A 14843-nucleotide genomic window follows, 5' to 3' on the forward strand; every position below is an offset into this window, starting at 1 on the left:
AATCAGCCTACAGTCACCAGGGGAAGCAACCAACGTTCCACCGTGTGCTGTGTTGCTCAGGGTGACAATGGGTGGGCTTAATACACGTGTGTGTGTGTGTGTGTGTGTGTGTGTGTGTGTGTGTTGCTGAGAATTGAACCCAGGGGGCATTCTATCTCTGAGCTACACCTCCAGCTCTATTTTTCATTCTTTATTTTGAAGCAGAGTCTCACTGAGTTGCAGAGGGCCTCAGTAAGTAGCTGAGGCCAGACACGAACCCGGATCCTCCTGTCTCAGCCTCCCAAATACTGGGATTACAAACGTGCGCCACCACGCCCGGCTTAATATACTTTTGATTTAGGATGTTTCGCTTTACAATGGGCTTATCAGGACATAACCTCACTGTAAATTGAGAAGCATCTTTAAGCCATAAAAGTTTTGGTCCCTACCACCCCACCAGTGTACACAGTGGTAGGCAGATAGATGGACCCACTTTTTGTTTTTTGTTTTTGCGGGTCTGGGGATGGAACCCAGAGGCATTCGACCTCCAAGCTACACCCCCTGCCCTATTTTTTATTCCTTATTTTGAAACAGGCTCTCACTAAGTTGCGGAGGGCCTCACTAAGGAGCTGAGGCTGTTCGCGAACCGCGATCCTCCGGTCTCAGCCTCCCGAATGCTGGGATTACAAGTGTGCGCCACCATGTCCGGCTTCTCAGTGAATTCTTATTAAGGGCTCAGCCCGTGGGCCTTGCTTCTTGGCTTGGGTTCTCTGTGGGGCCTCCAGAGGAGCCCTGTGAGATCTTAAATGCCTGGACAGGGTCACCTGGAGCAACAGAAGGAAGGGATTCTCTGGGGTAGACTTTTGCTGGGGCTCAAGATAATTATGCAGAGGGAAGGCCAGCCCATCCCACTTTTGAAGTTCTCAGTATATTTTTTAAAATTTACAAATCCAGCCAGGCATGGTGGCGCACGCTTGCAATCCCAGCATTTGGACGGCTAAGACAGGAGGATCGCAGGCTCAAGGACGGTCTCAGCTACTTAGTGAGGCCCTCTGCAACTCAGTGAGACCCTGTTTCAAATTGAAGAATGAAAAATAGGCTGGGGGTATAGCTCAAAGAATGCCCCTGGATTCAATCCCCAGTACTAAAAGAAAAGAAAAGAAAAGAAAAGAAAAGAAAAGAAAAGAAAAGAAAAGAAAAGAAATACAAATACAAATAAAAATCCAGCCAGGCAATTTGGGATGCTGAGGCAGGAGGCGCACAAGTTCCTGGCCAGCTTCAGCAGTTTTTAGCAAGACCTTGTTTCAAAATAAAGGAAAATGGCTTGGAACGTAGTTTAGTGGTAGAGTGCTGCTGGGTTCAATCCTCAGCATCATACACCTATACACATATATAATTGGATAAATAGGATTAAAAATTTTTAATAGATTTCAGTGTTTGTCTTTTTTTTTAATTTTTGGTTCTGGGGATGGAATCCAGGGACATTGTACCTTTGGGCTATATCCCCAGGACCTTTTTTTTTAAATCATTATTATTATTTTGAAAGAGGGTCTCAATAAGTGACTAAGGCTGGCCTTATGCCTGTGATCTTCCTGTCTCAGCCTCTCAAGTACTGAGATTACAGGTGCATGTCATTATCCCGGGCTTAGTGTTTGTCCTTAAAGTTAAATTTGGCTGGGTGTGGCGGTGCACTTGTAATCCTAGTACTCAGGAGGCTGTGACGGGGTATCACAGGTTCAAGGGCAGCTCCACAACTTAGACCTAACCTGTTTCAAAATTAAAAAAGAATAAAATAGGGCTGGTGGTATAGCTCGGGTTCCATCCCTAGTACCACAAAAGGAAGAATGGAAGAAGGAAGGAAGGAAGGAAGGAAGGAAGGAAGGAAGGAAAGAAGGAAGGACGGGCATGATGAACATCATCCTCTTTCCCTCCTGTAGGTAGGTTCCACTTCATGTCTGGATTCCTAGCCTCACTGCAGATAGTGTAAAAGTCTGAATTGGAAGCACTGTCTGAGTACCAGGATGGGATCTCTTCCTGCTCAATGTGCCCAGGGCTCCCCCTGGTTCTCACTGTCCCTTCCCCCACTGGCCATCATCTGTGGAGGCTCCTCACACTTCCGTGAGCCTGAGCGTTGATCCGGCCTGTGGGGCTCAGGGACTGAGGGAAGCTGCTTCCCGTAGAAGCCATCTCCTGGGCCACCGAAGCCTTTGCTGCCGGCTCAGCCCGTGGGCCTTGCTTCTTGGCTTGGGTTCTCTGTGTGGCCTCCAGAGGAGCCCTGTGAGATCTTAAATGCCTGGACAGGGTCACCTGGAGCAACAGAAGGAAGGGATTCTCTGGGGTAGACTTTTGCTGGGGCTCAAGATAAATGTCTCTAAAACCACAGAGTCAGGAGTAGGAAGTGCCATGTTGTCCAAACGGAAGCACATGATTTGATTTCTTTTGTGATATAGGAAGAACTGCCAACACCCTTTAAAAAAAAATCAGCCAAAGAGAACTGACCCTAAACATTAGCATAGCTCATCTATGAGATTTTTAAAAATTTTATTGGTGCATTATATTCATACATCATATTGGGGTAAAAAACTTGTGTGGACATACATGTACACATCACCCACTTAGCCCACACCCAATTCCCACCCCAATCCCTCCCCGTTCCTCCTTCCCATGCTTGGCTTAGTAGTTGACTTCTTCCCCTCTCCCATCCCCTCGTTTAGGTTGTCTTGTTTGCTCCTCTCATTTCCTTCCTCTCATTTCCTTTTTCATCTAGAGTTCCTCCTATGACCCTAATCTATGAGTTTTGACTTTTGGAATCTTTTTTTTTTTTTTTTTTAGTACTGAGGATTGAAGCCAGAGATGTTTTGCCGCCAAGCTATAACTCAAATCCTTTTTATTTTTAATTAATTAATTATTATTTATTTATTTAATGTGTGTGTGTGTGTGTGTGTGTGTGTGTGTGTGTTTGTGTGTGTGGTACTGAGGTGGAACCCAGGGGCTTTTCTACCTCCAGGCTATCCTCCCAGACCTATTTTATACTTTATTTGGAAACAGGGTCTCACTAAGTTGCCAAGAGCCTTACTAAGTAGCTGAAGCTGGCTTTGAACCTGTGTGATCCTCCTGTCTCAGCCTCCCAAGTGCTGGGATTAAAAGCATGCACCACCATGCCAGGTTATTTATTTATTTACTTATTTACTTTTGCAGTACCAGGGATGGAACCCAAGGGCATTGTACCTCCGAGCTACACCCCCAGCCCTTTTTTTTAGCCTTTTTATTTTTTGAAACAGGGTCTCACTGAGTTGCGAAGGGCCTCGCTAAGCTGAGGCTGTCCACAAACTGCTATCCTCCGGTTTTAGCCTCACAAATGCTGGGATTACAAGCATGTGTCACCATGCCCAGCCCCATTTTTATTTTTTGTATTTATTTATTGGTACTGAGGACTGAATACAGGAAACTTACCTCTGAGCTATATCTCCAGATGTTTGTTTAATTTTGAAATGGAGTTTTACTTAGTTGCTAAGGCTGGCCTCAAACCTATAATCCTCCTATCTCAGTCTCCCAAATACTGGGATTACAGGTATGTTCTGTATGTTCTGGGTTTTTACCCATGGACATTCTACCTCCAAACTATACCCCAGTCCTATTTTATTTTTATTTTGAAACAGGATCTCACTAAGTTGCTGAGAGTCTTACTAAGGTGCTCAGGCTGGCCTTGAACCTTCAATCATCCTATCTCAGCCTTCCAAGTACTGAGTAGGGAACATTTATTTGTAATTTTTTTAAGGGACCCAAACCAGGAGCTCCTCAGGGCTATAGGAGAAGCAGATTATGCCTGATGTAAGACATTTCTGAGCCTGGTGATGTGCCCCTATAATCCCAGTACTTGGGAGACCAAAAGAAGAGGATTGAAGTTTCAAGGCCAGCCTCAGCAATTTAACAAGACCCTTAATAATTAGTGAGACCCTATGTCAAAATTTAAAAAATAAGGCTTAGGGTGTAGTGTAGAGGTAGAGTGCTCCTGGGTTCCATCCCCAGTACCAAACCAAACAAAATTAAACAAAAAGCCAAAACCTAACTTTTCTGGGGTTTCCTAACTCATATCTCAGCCCTAAGAATTTTAAATCTGTTTCAAGCCAGGCGTGGTGACGCACGCTTACAATCCCAGCATTCGGGAGGCTGAGACAGGAGGATCGCGGTTCGCGGCCAGCCTCAGCTACTTAGTGAGGCTCTCTGCAACTTAGTGAGACCCTGTTTTAAAATAAAGAGTAAAAAATAGGGCTGGGGGTATAGCTCAGAGGTAGAATGCCCTGGGTTTCATCCTCAAAAAAAAAAAAAAAAAAAAAAGAAGTTTAAATCTGTTTCAAGATCAAGAGAGTTAAGGAACTAGCACTTACTCCTATAGCCTCAATGAAATACAGGGGTTTCTTTTGCCTTGCTTTTCTTTTTCTTTTCTTTTCTTTTCTTTCTTTCTTTCTTTCTTTCTTTCTTTCTTTCTTTCTTTCTTTCCTTCCTTCCTTTCTTTCTTTCTTTCGCTGTACTGGGGATGGAACCCAGGGGAATTCTACCTCCAAGCTACACCTCCAGCCCTATTTTTATTCTTTATTTTGAAACAGGGTCTCACTAAATTGCAGAGGTCTCACTAAGTTGCTGAGGCTGGCCGCGAACCGCGATCCTACTCTCAGCCTCCCAAATGCTGGGATTACAAGTGTGTACCACCAAGCCTGGCTTTGAAAAACAGGAGTTTCTTGTCTTCTAGAAGAGGGGACCTGCACCCGTGGCACCTCATGTGTCCTTGGGTGGTGGACCTGGTCCCTGCCCCAGAGGTCACCGAGAGTTGAAACTGCAAAGGGCGGCAAGGAACAGGGAGTGGTGCAAGCGCGCAGCCACCTAAGGGACGTGGCCACCTAGGATTTTTGTTTGTTTGTTTTTATGCTGGGGATTGAACCCAGGGGCATTCTACCTCTAAATTATTAAAACCCCCTCAAGCCCTTTTAAATTTTTTAAATTTTGAAAAAAGGTCTAGCTCATTGCTAAGGATCTCACTAAAATGCTGAAGTTGGCCTTGAACTTGCGATCCTCCATTCTCAGCCTCTCAAGTATTGGAATTAGAGGCATGGGCTACTATGCCTGGTGCCTAGAAATTATGGATGTATAAAAAAACACCTACCCAGCTGGGCGTGGTGGCACACGCTTGTAATCCCAGCATTTGGGAGGCTGAGACAGGAGGATCAGTTCACGAACAGCCTCAGCTACTTAGTGAGGCCCTCCGCAACTTAGTGAAACCCTGTTTCAAAGTAAAGAATAAAAAATAGGGTAGGGGGTGTAGCTCAGAGGTCAAATGCCCCTGGGTTCCATCCCCAAACCCTCAAAAAAACAACAAAACAAAACAGAAACACCTACCCAAGCCGAGTGTGGTGGCACATGCTTGTAATCTCAGTACTTGGAAGGCTGAGATAGGAGGATCCATGATCATGGCTAACCTCAACTACTTAGTGAGACATTGTTTTAAAATAAAGAATAAAAGCTGGGCATGGTGGCGCACGCTTGTAATTCCAGCATTCAGGAGGCTGAGAAAGGAGTATCGCGGTTCGCGGCCAGCCTCAGCTACTTAGTGAGGTCCTTTGCAACTCAGTGAGACCCTGTTTTAAAATAAAGAATAAAATTCAGGCGTGGTGGCACACGCTTGTAATCCCCCGTGCTTGGGAGGCAGAGACAGGAGGATCACGCAGGTTCAAAGCCAACCTCACTGGCTTAAGAGACCCTGTTTCCAAATAAAAATATAAAATAGGTCTGGGAGTATAGCCTGAAGAAGGGTTCCATCCCCAGTACCACCAATAAAGAAAGAAAGAAAGAAAGAAAGAAAGAAAGAAAGAAAGAAAGAAAGAATTAAAAATAGGACTGGGGGTGTATCTCAGAGGTAGAGTGCTCCTGGGTTCAATTTCCAGCACTACATACACACACACACACACACACACACACACACACACACACACACAAAACCTACCCTTCATAAAAAGTAGGTTAGCACATGAGAATGAGAAGAAGGAATAAAAGAATCCGTTGATCCGTTGCATGGCTAAAGGAATAAGAATATATTTTCACATCAACCTTGTCTTGATTTTTAAAGAGGCACAAGCTTGCTAGTGTAGCTGCTGCCATTGTGTTTTTTGGCAAGGAGCTATGTAATTTTGTTTCCTTACAGGCTTGTAGCAAAGGTAAAAACATTTAGAGAGAGAAGAAACAAACAAACAAACCACGAATCCTAAGGAGAAGAAAAGACCCAGGAGAAGGAACATTTTCTCCCCAGACCTGATCACATTTACTTTGAAACAGTAGCACATCTCTAAACATTTTTATCTAGACAGCTTATGCCCATTCGAGAAATACTAGAAAAGAAAGCTGGTGACTTTGTGCTTCTGTGCTTATCTTGGGTGTTAGCCCATAAAAGAGGAAATTATAAAGGAAGTAACATGTCTAACATTAATTACTGAGCTTTGGAATCCAGTCACAGGGTTTATAGTGTGTATTTCTACAGGAAATGACTGGTGCCTTCCCTTCCTTACCTTTAAGAGTAAAGAACTGGGCGTGGTAGCGCACGCTTGTAATCCCAACATTTGGGAGTCTGAGACAGGAGGATCGCGATTCCTGGATATCCTCACCTACCTAGTGAGGCCCTTTACAACTCAGTGAGACCCTGTTTCTAAATAAAGAATAAAAAATAGGGCTGGAGGTGTAACTCAGCGGTAGAGTGCCCCTGGGTTCAATCCCCAGTACTGGGGGAAAAAAAATGAAGATTCTGGGAAAGGTGGGTATTAGTTCTGGTGAATTTAGTCATAACTATGCCACTACTTCCTTGGTGCCCGCACGCACGCTCCTCACCACCCTCTACCAAGAATTTTGGCACCAGTCACTATTTCCTTCATTCACATCTGAGAAGAAGAAATGTCAATCGCCTACATATTCACTGTATCCAGCAGGCATTTACTCAGTGCCTCCTATTTTGCTAGGAACTGGGGCACTGGGGATAAAGTATAACCAAAAAGACAGCCAGCCAGGTATGGTGATGCACGCCTGTAATCCCAGTACTTGGGAGACTGAGACAGGAGGATCACAGGTGCAAGGCCAGCCTCAGCAATTTAGTGAAAGCTTCGGCAACTTAGTGAGACCCTGTGTCAAAATAATAAATAAAAAATAAAAAGGGTTGGGGTGTACATTAGAGACAGAACATCCCCGAATGCAATTCCCAGTAATACACACACACACACACACACACACACACACACACACACACACACACATACACACACACTCACTCACTTCATCTTCACCATCTTCCCAGCCCCTAGACTGCACTTTGATGCCCCCCATGGCACACATGCTACTGAAAATGCTCTCTGCGATTGGCAGCGGGGAACTTTCCATGGCTGGATCCTTCAGCCTCACGGTTGCTCATGTCCTGTTCTCCAGAGAGGTCATCCCGTCATCCCTGAATACTTCCATCTGGGCATGTCCTTCCCCATCACTCTTTTCTCCTTTCTCCTTACACCACTCAGACGGTGTCCCCAGGGCTGTATTTTCAGCCCATCGTCCATTCTGGGAGCTGGAATTCACCTGCAAGGCGTCAGCAGCACTCTCTCTGAGCTCCAGTCTGAGCTTCCCCTGACCTCAGGCATATTTTCATTTCAAGTCAGGAGCGGCGGTGCCTGCCTATAATCCCAGTATTTGGAAAGCTAAGACAGGAGGATCACAGGTACGAGGGCAGCCTCAGTAATTTAGCAAGGCTCTCCGCAACCTAGTAAGACCCTGTTTCCAAATTTTAAAAATTAAAAAAAAAAAATAGGACTGGGGATGTAGCTGAGATGTAGAATGCCCCTAGGTTCAATCTTGAGCAACACACATACACACACACACACACACACACACACACACACACACACACAGCCTAGATTAGCTCCTAGTGTATAATAAGCCCAATGCCAATGTACATTCTTACTGCCACAACACCAGGCACCCTTCCCCAGCTAGCTCCGGTCATGGCCCTTCTCCCCCCCTCCCACTCCCTTCCTGCTCTGTTCTCCCATAGCTAGCTGTCTATGTGTGTAGCTGATCCAGTAGTTGGGGGCCTATGGAGGAGTGGGAACATGTCTTTCCTACTTTAGTGTCATCTACTTCTACCAGAGAAGAGTAGACAAGATTGTGTATAATGACATAATGAATGAGTGAATGAATGAATGAATGAATGAATTGGCAGCAGAGGCAGAATAAGCACTGGGTAGTAACAATGGTTATAGCTGAAAATATTGTTGGGATCTTCCCTAGACAATCCATTTTACTTCCTGGAATACTATACCAGTAGCAGTTTTTTTTTTTTATATTTGAGTAGTATTTTTTTTTAATTAGTGCATTGTAGTCATACATGTTAATGGGATAAAAGACTTGTGGAAACATACATGCACTCATCACCCAATTAGCCCTTACCAGGTCCCCACCCCCTTCCCTCCCCATCCCTCCTTCCCATGCTTGGCTTAGTGGTTGACTTTAATATGTTTAAGTACATCATGTGCTTTAGAGAGTTTCCCTTTCCCCCCTCCCATCCTCTCAGTTAGGTCGCCTTATTTGCTCCTCTATAGGATCTCCTTCTTCATCTAGAGCTCCTCCTGTTACCCATTTTTCCCTGCGTTCGCATATAGGGAAAGCATCCGATTTCTTATTTCTTGTGACTGACTAATCTCACTTAGCATAATGTCCTCCAGTTCCATCCATTTCCCTGTAAATGATGTAATTGTGTTTTTCTTTATGGCTGAGTAAAATTCCATTGTGTACATATCCCACAGTTTTATAATCCATTCATGTGTTGATAGACATCTTGGCTGGTTCCATAGTTTGGCAATGTTGAATTGTGCAGCTATGAACATAGATACAAATATATTTGTTTGGTAGTTTGGTTTCTTTTCTTTCGGGTAGATACCCAGAAGTGGTATTGCTCCAGCAAATGGTAAGTTTGTTCCCATTCTTCTGAGGATCCTCCATACTGTTTTCCAAAGTGGTTGCACTAATTTGCACAGCATGGTACTGGCACAAAAACAGATACATAGAGCAATGAAGCAAAATAGAAGACCAGGAAACAAATCTGCACACTAACAGCCAATTGATTTTTGACAAAGGGGCCAAAAACATACACTGGAAAAAAGATAGCCTGCTCAACAAATGGTGTTGGCAAAACTGGTTAACCATATGCAAAAAAGTAGAAATTAATTCCACTTTCTCGCCCTGCACAAGAGTCAATTCAAGATGGATCGAAGCCGGGCATGGTGGCTCACGCTTGCAATCCCCGCACTTGGGAGGCTGAGACAGGAGGATCACATAGGTTTGAAGCCAGCCTCAGCTGGCTTAAGAGACCCTGTTTCCAAATAAAAAATATAAAACAGGTCTGGGAGTGTAGCCTGGAGGTAGAAGGCCCCTGGGTTCCATCCCCAGTACCACCAAAAAAAAAAAAAAAAAAAAAAAAAAAAAAAAAAAAATGGATCAAAGACTTGGAAATTAGAGCAGAGACCTTGAGGCTCCTTGAAGAGGGCATAGGTCCAACACTGCAACACATAGGCACAGATAAACACTTTCCCAACGAGACCCCAAAGGCACAAGACACTAAAAGGTGAGTCAACACATGGGAATGCATGAAACTGAAGAATTTCTGTACAGCAAAGGAAACTGTCAAGAACCTCAGTCGAGAGCCAACAGAATGGGAGAGTTTTACCGCCTACTCCTCTGATAGAGGACTGACATCTAGAATATACAGAGAACTCGAGAAACTCAGCACCAAGAAAACAAATAACCCAATAAAAAAATGGACAAGTGAATTAAATAGACACCTCACGAAAGGAGAAATTCAAATAGCCAATCAATGCATGAAAAAATGCTCAACATTACTAACAATCAGAGAGATGCAAATCAAAACTACCCGGGAGTTTTTGCTGGGTGTGGTGGCGCATGTTTGTAATACCAGCATTCAGGAGGCTGAGACTGGAGGATCACGGTTCATGGACAGCCTCAGCTACTTAGTGAGGCCCTCTGCAACTTAGTGAGACCCTGTTTCAAAAATAAAGAATAAAAAATAGGGCAGGGTTGTAACTTGGAAGTAGAATGCCCCTGGGTTCCATCCCCAGAACTGCAAAACAAAACAAAACAAAACAAAACAAACACTACCCTGAGATTTCACCTAACTCCAACTAGAATGGCAATCATTCAAAACAAAAACAACAACAAATGCTGGCAAAGATGTGGAGAAGTGGGAACTCTAATACATTGTTGGTGGGGTAGCAGTTAGTTTTTTTTTTCTTCTTGCTTTTAATAGTAGTACTTTACTAGGAATCCACTACCCAGCTCGCCTTTCTTTCTCTCTTTTTTATTTTTTTGGTGGGGGTGAAACCCAGAGGCTTTCTACCTCTGGGCTATACTCCCAGACCACACACACACACACACACACACACACACACACACACACACACACACACACACGGTCTCATAAAGTTGCTAAGAGCTTCACTAAGTAGCTGAGGCTGGCTTTGAATCTGTGCGATCCTCCTGTCTCAGCCTCCCAAGAGCGGGGGATTACAAGCGTGCGCCACCACGCCCAGCTCTGCCTTTCTCTTTTGTCAACTTAAATGTTATAGTGCTCATTCTCATCTCTATAAACTTACGTTGTGAATTTCAAGGCCCAAACTTTCATGTCCTAATTCCCTTCCCCCCTCAATTCTTATGCCTATGCTATAGGTCTAGACAAAGAGAAGCTCTCTATTCCATTGTAAGACCCTTGATCTTACAGTGGCTCTGCTGGGGCAAGAAGTTCTGAGTTTTATCAAAGCTCCCCAGCTGGGCGTGGTGGCACATGCTCGTAATCCCAGCCCTTGGGAGGCTGAGACAGGAGACTCGCACAGGTTTGAAGCCAGCCTCAGCTACTTAGTGAGGCTCTCAGCAATTTAGTGAGACCCTGTTTCCAAATTAAGTATAAAAAATAGGTCTGGGAGTGTAGCCTGGAGGTAGAAAAGCCCCTGGGTTTCACCCCCAGTACCACATGAATGATAACCAGGTATTTGGGGAGCTTTGATTTACAACTTATATGAGAAAGAATTTGCCTTCTGAGAAAACATACCATCATTCCTTCTGGGTGCGATCCAGAATGTGCTTTTTGGAATTAGTAGACTTCCAGAGTTTATAGTAAACTGTCAGGCTTAAACTGTAGCTCTGTGGCTTTTTCTGAAAGGTTCCCAACCTTGGTTCTTGCCCTTGTGCGTCCTGAGCGTGTGGCATGCCCTTCAAAAGTTCAGGGAGGGGGAAATCCTCCTCCACGTTCTCTGATTTTCTGCACAAACCAGCTCTCCCCAGCTCAGATAGTTATGGTTACTGGCTAGCAGAAACACTGAAACTATGCACAGCACGTTGGCCATAAGCAGATCTGGACAGATCTCCCAGCCAGAGCTGTCAGTCCTGTTTTGCCCCACCCTGCCACAGCCCAGGCAAGCCCTCGGTTTTGTTTGCCCTGTGAGCACTTCTGAGCAATGGAGGCGATGCTTATCAACAGTGCGGGGAGCACTTGCCAGTTAACCTTCTCCTTCTGCTTTCTCTAGCTTGAAAGAATGCAGGTTGGAGAAGATGCACCCAGAGAGTGTTTTGTCTGCTTGAGTTCTAGTAAAAGCCTGGGAGAGTTCCTCATCAGGCAAGCCTATGTGTTCTTGCGGCTCCGGTGGGGGTAAAAGTGTAAGATTTGAGGGTAAAGAGAAAAGAACGGGATAAGAGACAGGTGGGCAGTAGAATGGCAGTCCTGGAGAGTGCAACAGGTAGAGACCAGAGCTCCTGAGGAAGGGCTGGGGATGAAGGCCAGGAAAGTGTGGGTCTAGGCCAGCCAGAGAGACAGTGGGTGGGTGTGGGCTGCCTAGAGGGGAAGGTGTACCCCAACGCGAGTTCTGGGAAAAGGCCTCTTTGTGAGATGTGGGTGGGCAGCTTGGGCCTCAGGAGAAAATTCTATGAGTCAAATAGCAGTAACCGTGGCAACAACAGCGGAAGCCACTTCTCTCTGGCTCAAGTCTCTAACAACATACACGTAAGACTAGTCACCTGGCCTCCAGCGGAGCCCCATGAGGGCTACCGTCTGTGTTCATTGGTGCTGCAGCAAGCCCAAGCAGGTAAAAGACATTATAAAAAGGGTAGGGGAGCTGAGTGTGGTGGCGCACACCTGTAATCCCAGCACTTGGGGGGCTGAGACAGGAGGGTCGCAGGTTCATGGCCAGCCTTAGCTACAAAGTGAGGCCCTCTGCAACTTAGTGAGATCCTGTTTCAAAATAAAGAAGAAAGATCGGGCTGGGGATGTAGCTCAGAGGTAGAAGGCCCCTGGTTTCCATTCCCAAAACAACAAAAACAAACAAACAAACAAACAAATAATAAGAAGGGTTGAGGATATAGCTCGGAGGTAGAATGTCCCTGAATTCAATCTCCACTTCCATAAATAAATAAATAAGAGGACAAGTGTCAAGAGTGACATACAAAATCCAAGTTCAGAAATAAGACTAGCCTTAGGAATTTATATTTCAGAACTTCCTGCATCTGGTCACTTCTCCCTGTCAGTATTCTTTTTTTTTTTTTGGTGGTGGTACTGGGGTACATGGAAACCCTTCTACCTCCAGGCTATACTCCCAGACCTATTTTATATTTTTTCATTTGGAAATAGGGTCTCTTAAACCAGGGAGGCTGGCTTCAAACCTGCGAGGACACCAGGGAGGTTGAGAGAAGTGGGCAGAAGATGTCCACAGGTCACAAGCCCTGTTCTCACTTCCTCGGGTTTTTTTTTTTCAGTACTGGGGGTGGAACCCAGGGGCATTATACCTCTGAGCTACACCCCCAGTCCTACTTTTTATTTTTTATTCTTTATTTGGAAACAGGATTTCACTGAGTTGCAAAGAGCCTCACTAAGTAGCTGAGGCTGTCCTCCTGTCTCAGCCTCTTGAATGCTGGGATTACAAGTGTGCACCACCACGCCTGGCCTTACATTCTTATGAGCTGCTCCTTTTCATTATTTAGGGCTCAGCTCAAATATCACGTCCTTGGAGAAATCTTCAGTGACAACACCAGCTAAAATGTCAGTTGTCTCCTCCCCTTCCCAGTCCTCTTTTATGTCTCTCCCTAAATTTATGTAGAAGACCTAACCCCCAGTGCCTCTGAACGTAACTGTATTTGGAAATAGGGCCTTTACGGCTATAACCAAGTTAAAACGAGGTCACAGCTGGGCGTGGTGGTGCACACTTGTGATCCCAGCACTTGGGAGGCTGAGACAGGAGGATCGCACAGGTTGGAAGCCAGACTCAGCTACTTAGTGAAGTTCTCAGGAACTCAGTGAGACCCTGTTTCCAAATAAAGTATAAAATAGGTCTAGTAGTATAGCCCAGAGGTAGAAAGCCCCTGCGTTTCATTCCCAGTACCCCCCAAAAATGAGGTCACTAGTTTAGGCCTATGGTTAGGGTAGGCCTTAGGATTAGGGTAGGCCCAAACCCCCAAAGACTGGTGTCCTTATAAGAGGAGATTGGGACACAGACAGGCACAGAGTGAAGACCATGTACAAATACAGAGAGAAGGCAGCTATTTACAAGGCGGAAGATAGTTCTCAGAAGAAACTGACCCGCTGGGCTTGGACTTCAGCTTCCAGAATTGTGGGAAAATACATTTCTGTCATTCAAGCCACCAAGTTGATGATACTTTGTTTCAGTAGTCCTAGGGAACCTACTCTATTCTTCTGCCTTGTTTGTCACAATGGCGAGTTGCTGGCACCGGGGCTGTAAGGAGGGCACCTGGGGCTGTGCCACAAGCCACGTGGGCACAGACTGGCTGTGGTGAGAACATGGTTTTTGTGTAGTGCCAAAGGCAAGCATGGGTGAAGCTTCAGAGACAGATAAGAAAGGGTGGAGGTGGCCAGGGAAGGCACTTTCTGGGATGCTTCTGCCTCCCTGGTTCTGTTGGCTTCTCCATCCCCAGAAAGAGGGCCTCCCGCCACAGGTACTGCCTCCCACCACAGCCCTGATGGGCTTTAGCTGCAGCCTGAGCAGGGAGCCCTTGTAAACAGCACCTGGCACATCACTGCCCGGGTCCCGTGTTGCTTGTTGACCAGGATTTGATGAGCATCCAGTGAGCTGGAAGGGGCAGGTTATGTAAAATGGTTGGGGTGTCGATCAGGCCCCCTCCAAATGCCTTGGAAACGAAGGATGGTGTGCAGACAACGACAGCGAGACACAGCAGATGGTCGCAGTCACTGTGTTCTGGAACTGGACATCGCTCTGTCTTCAGAGCATAAATAGGGTCCCCTCGACACCCAGCCTCTCCTTTGGTCCCTATGTCTGCCAGCCACATGCTCCACGTTTCCTACTCAGCAGCCAGCTGTGCACCTCAGATGGACCACGGGTCCCGATGTCCCCGACTCTGTGACTCACTTGTCACCGGAAGCGTGGAAACTGGGCTCCCACACAGGGTCACCAAGCCTGCCTTGGCTGCCAGGGTGGGGAGGGGTCAGAGGCAAGTGAGAAAACTGGGAGAATTGTTTTGATTTCCTTTTTCTAGCTGTTCCTATGTTCATTTTGCAAGACATCTTTCCTTATTTGGTCCCCTGTAGCTGTTTTCTAAGAAATTTTTCTTTTCTTTTGTGGTTTATTCCAGATTCACTTATACTTTTTCTATGTCCACAATTTTATTTTTTATTTTTTTATTTTTGTACTGAGAGTAGAACTCAGGGGCTCTTCTACCTCTGGGCTTTACTCCCAGATCTATTTTATATTTTATTTGGAAACAGGGTCTCACTAAGTTGCTGAGAGCCTCCCTAGGTAACTGAAGCT

Source organism: Muscardinus avellanarius (genome assembly GCF_963383645.1).
Source record: "Muscardinus avellanarius genome assembly, chromosome: 12".
Lineage (NCBI taxonomy): Eukaryota > Metazoa > Chordata > Mammalia > Rodentia > Gliridae > Muscardinus > Muscardinus avellanarius.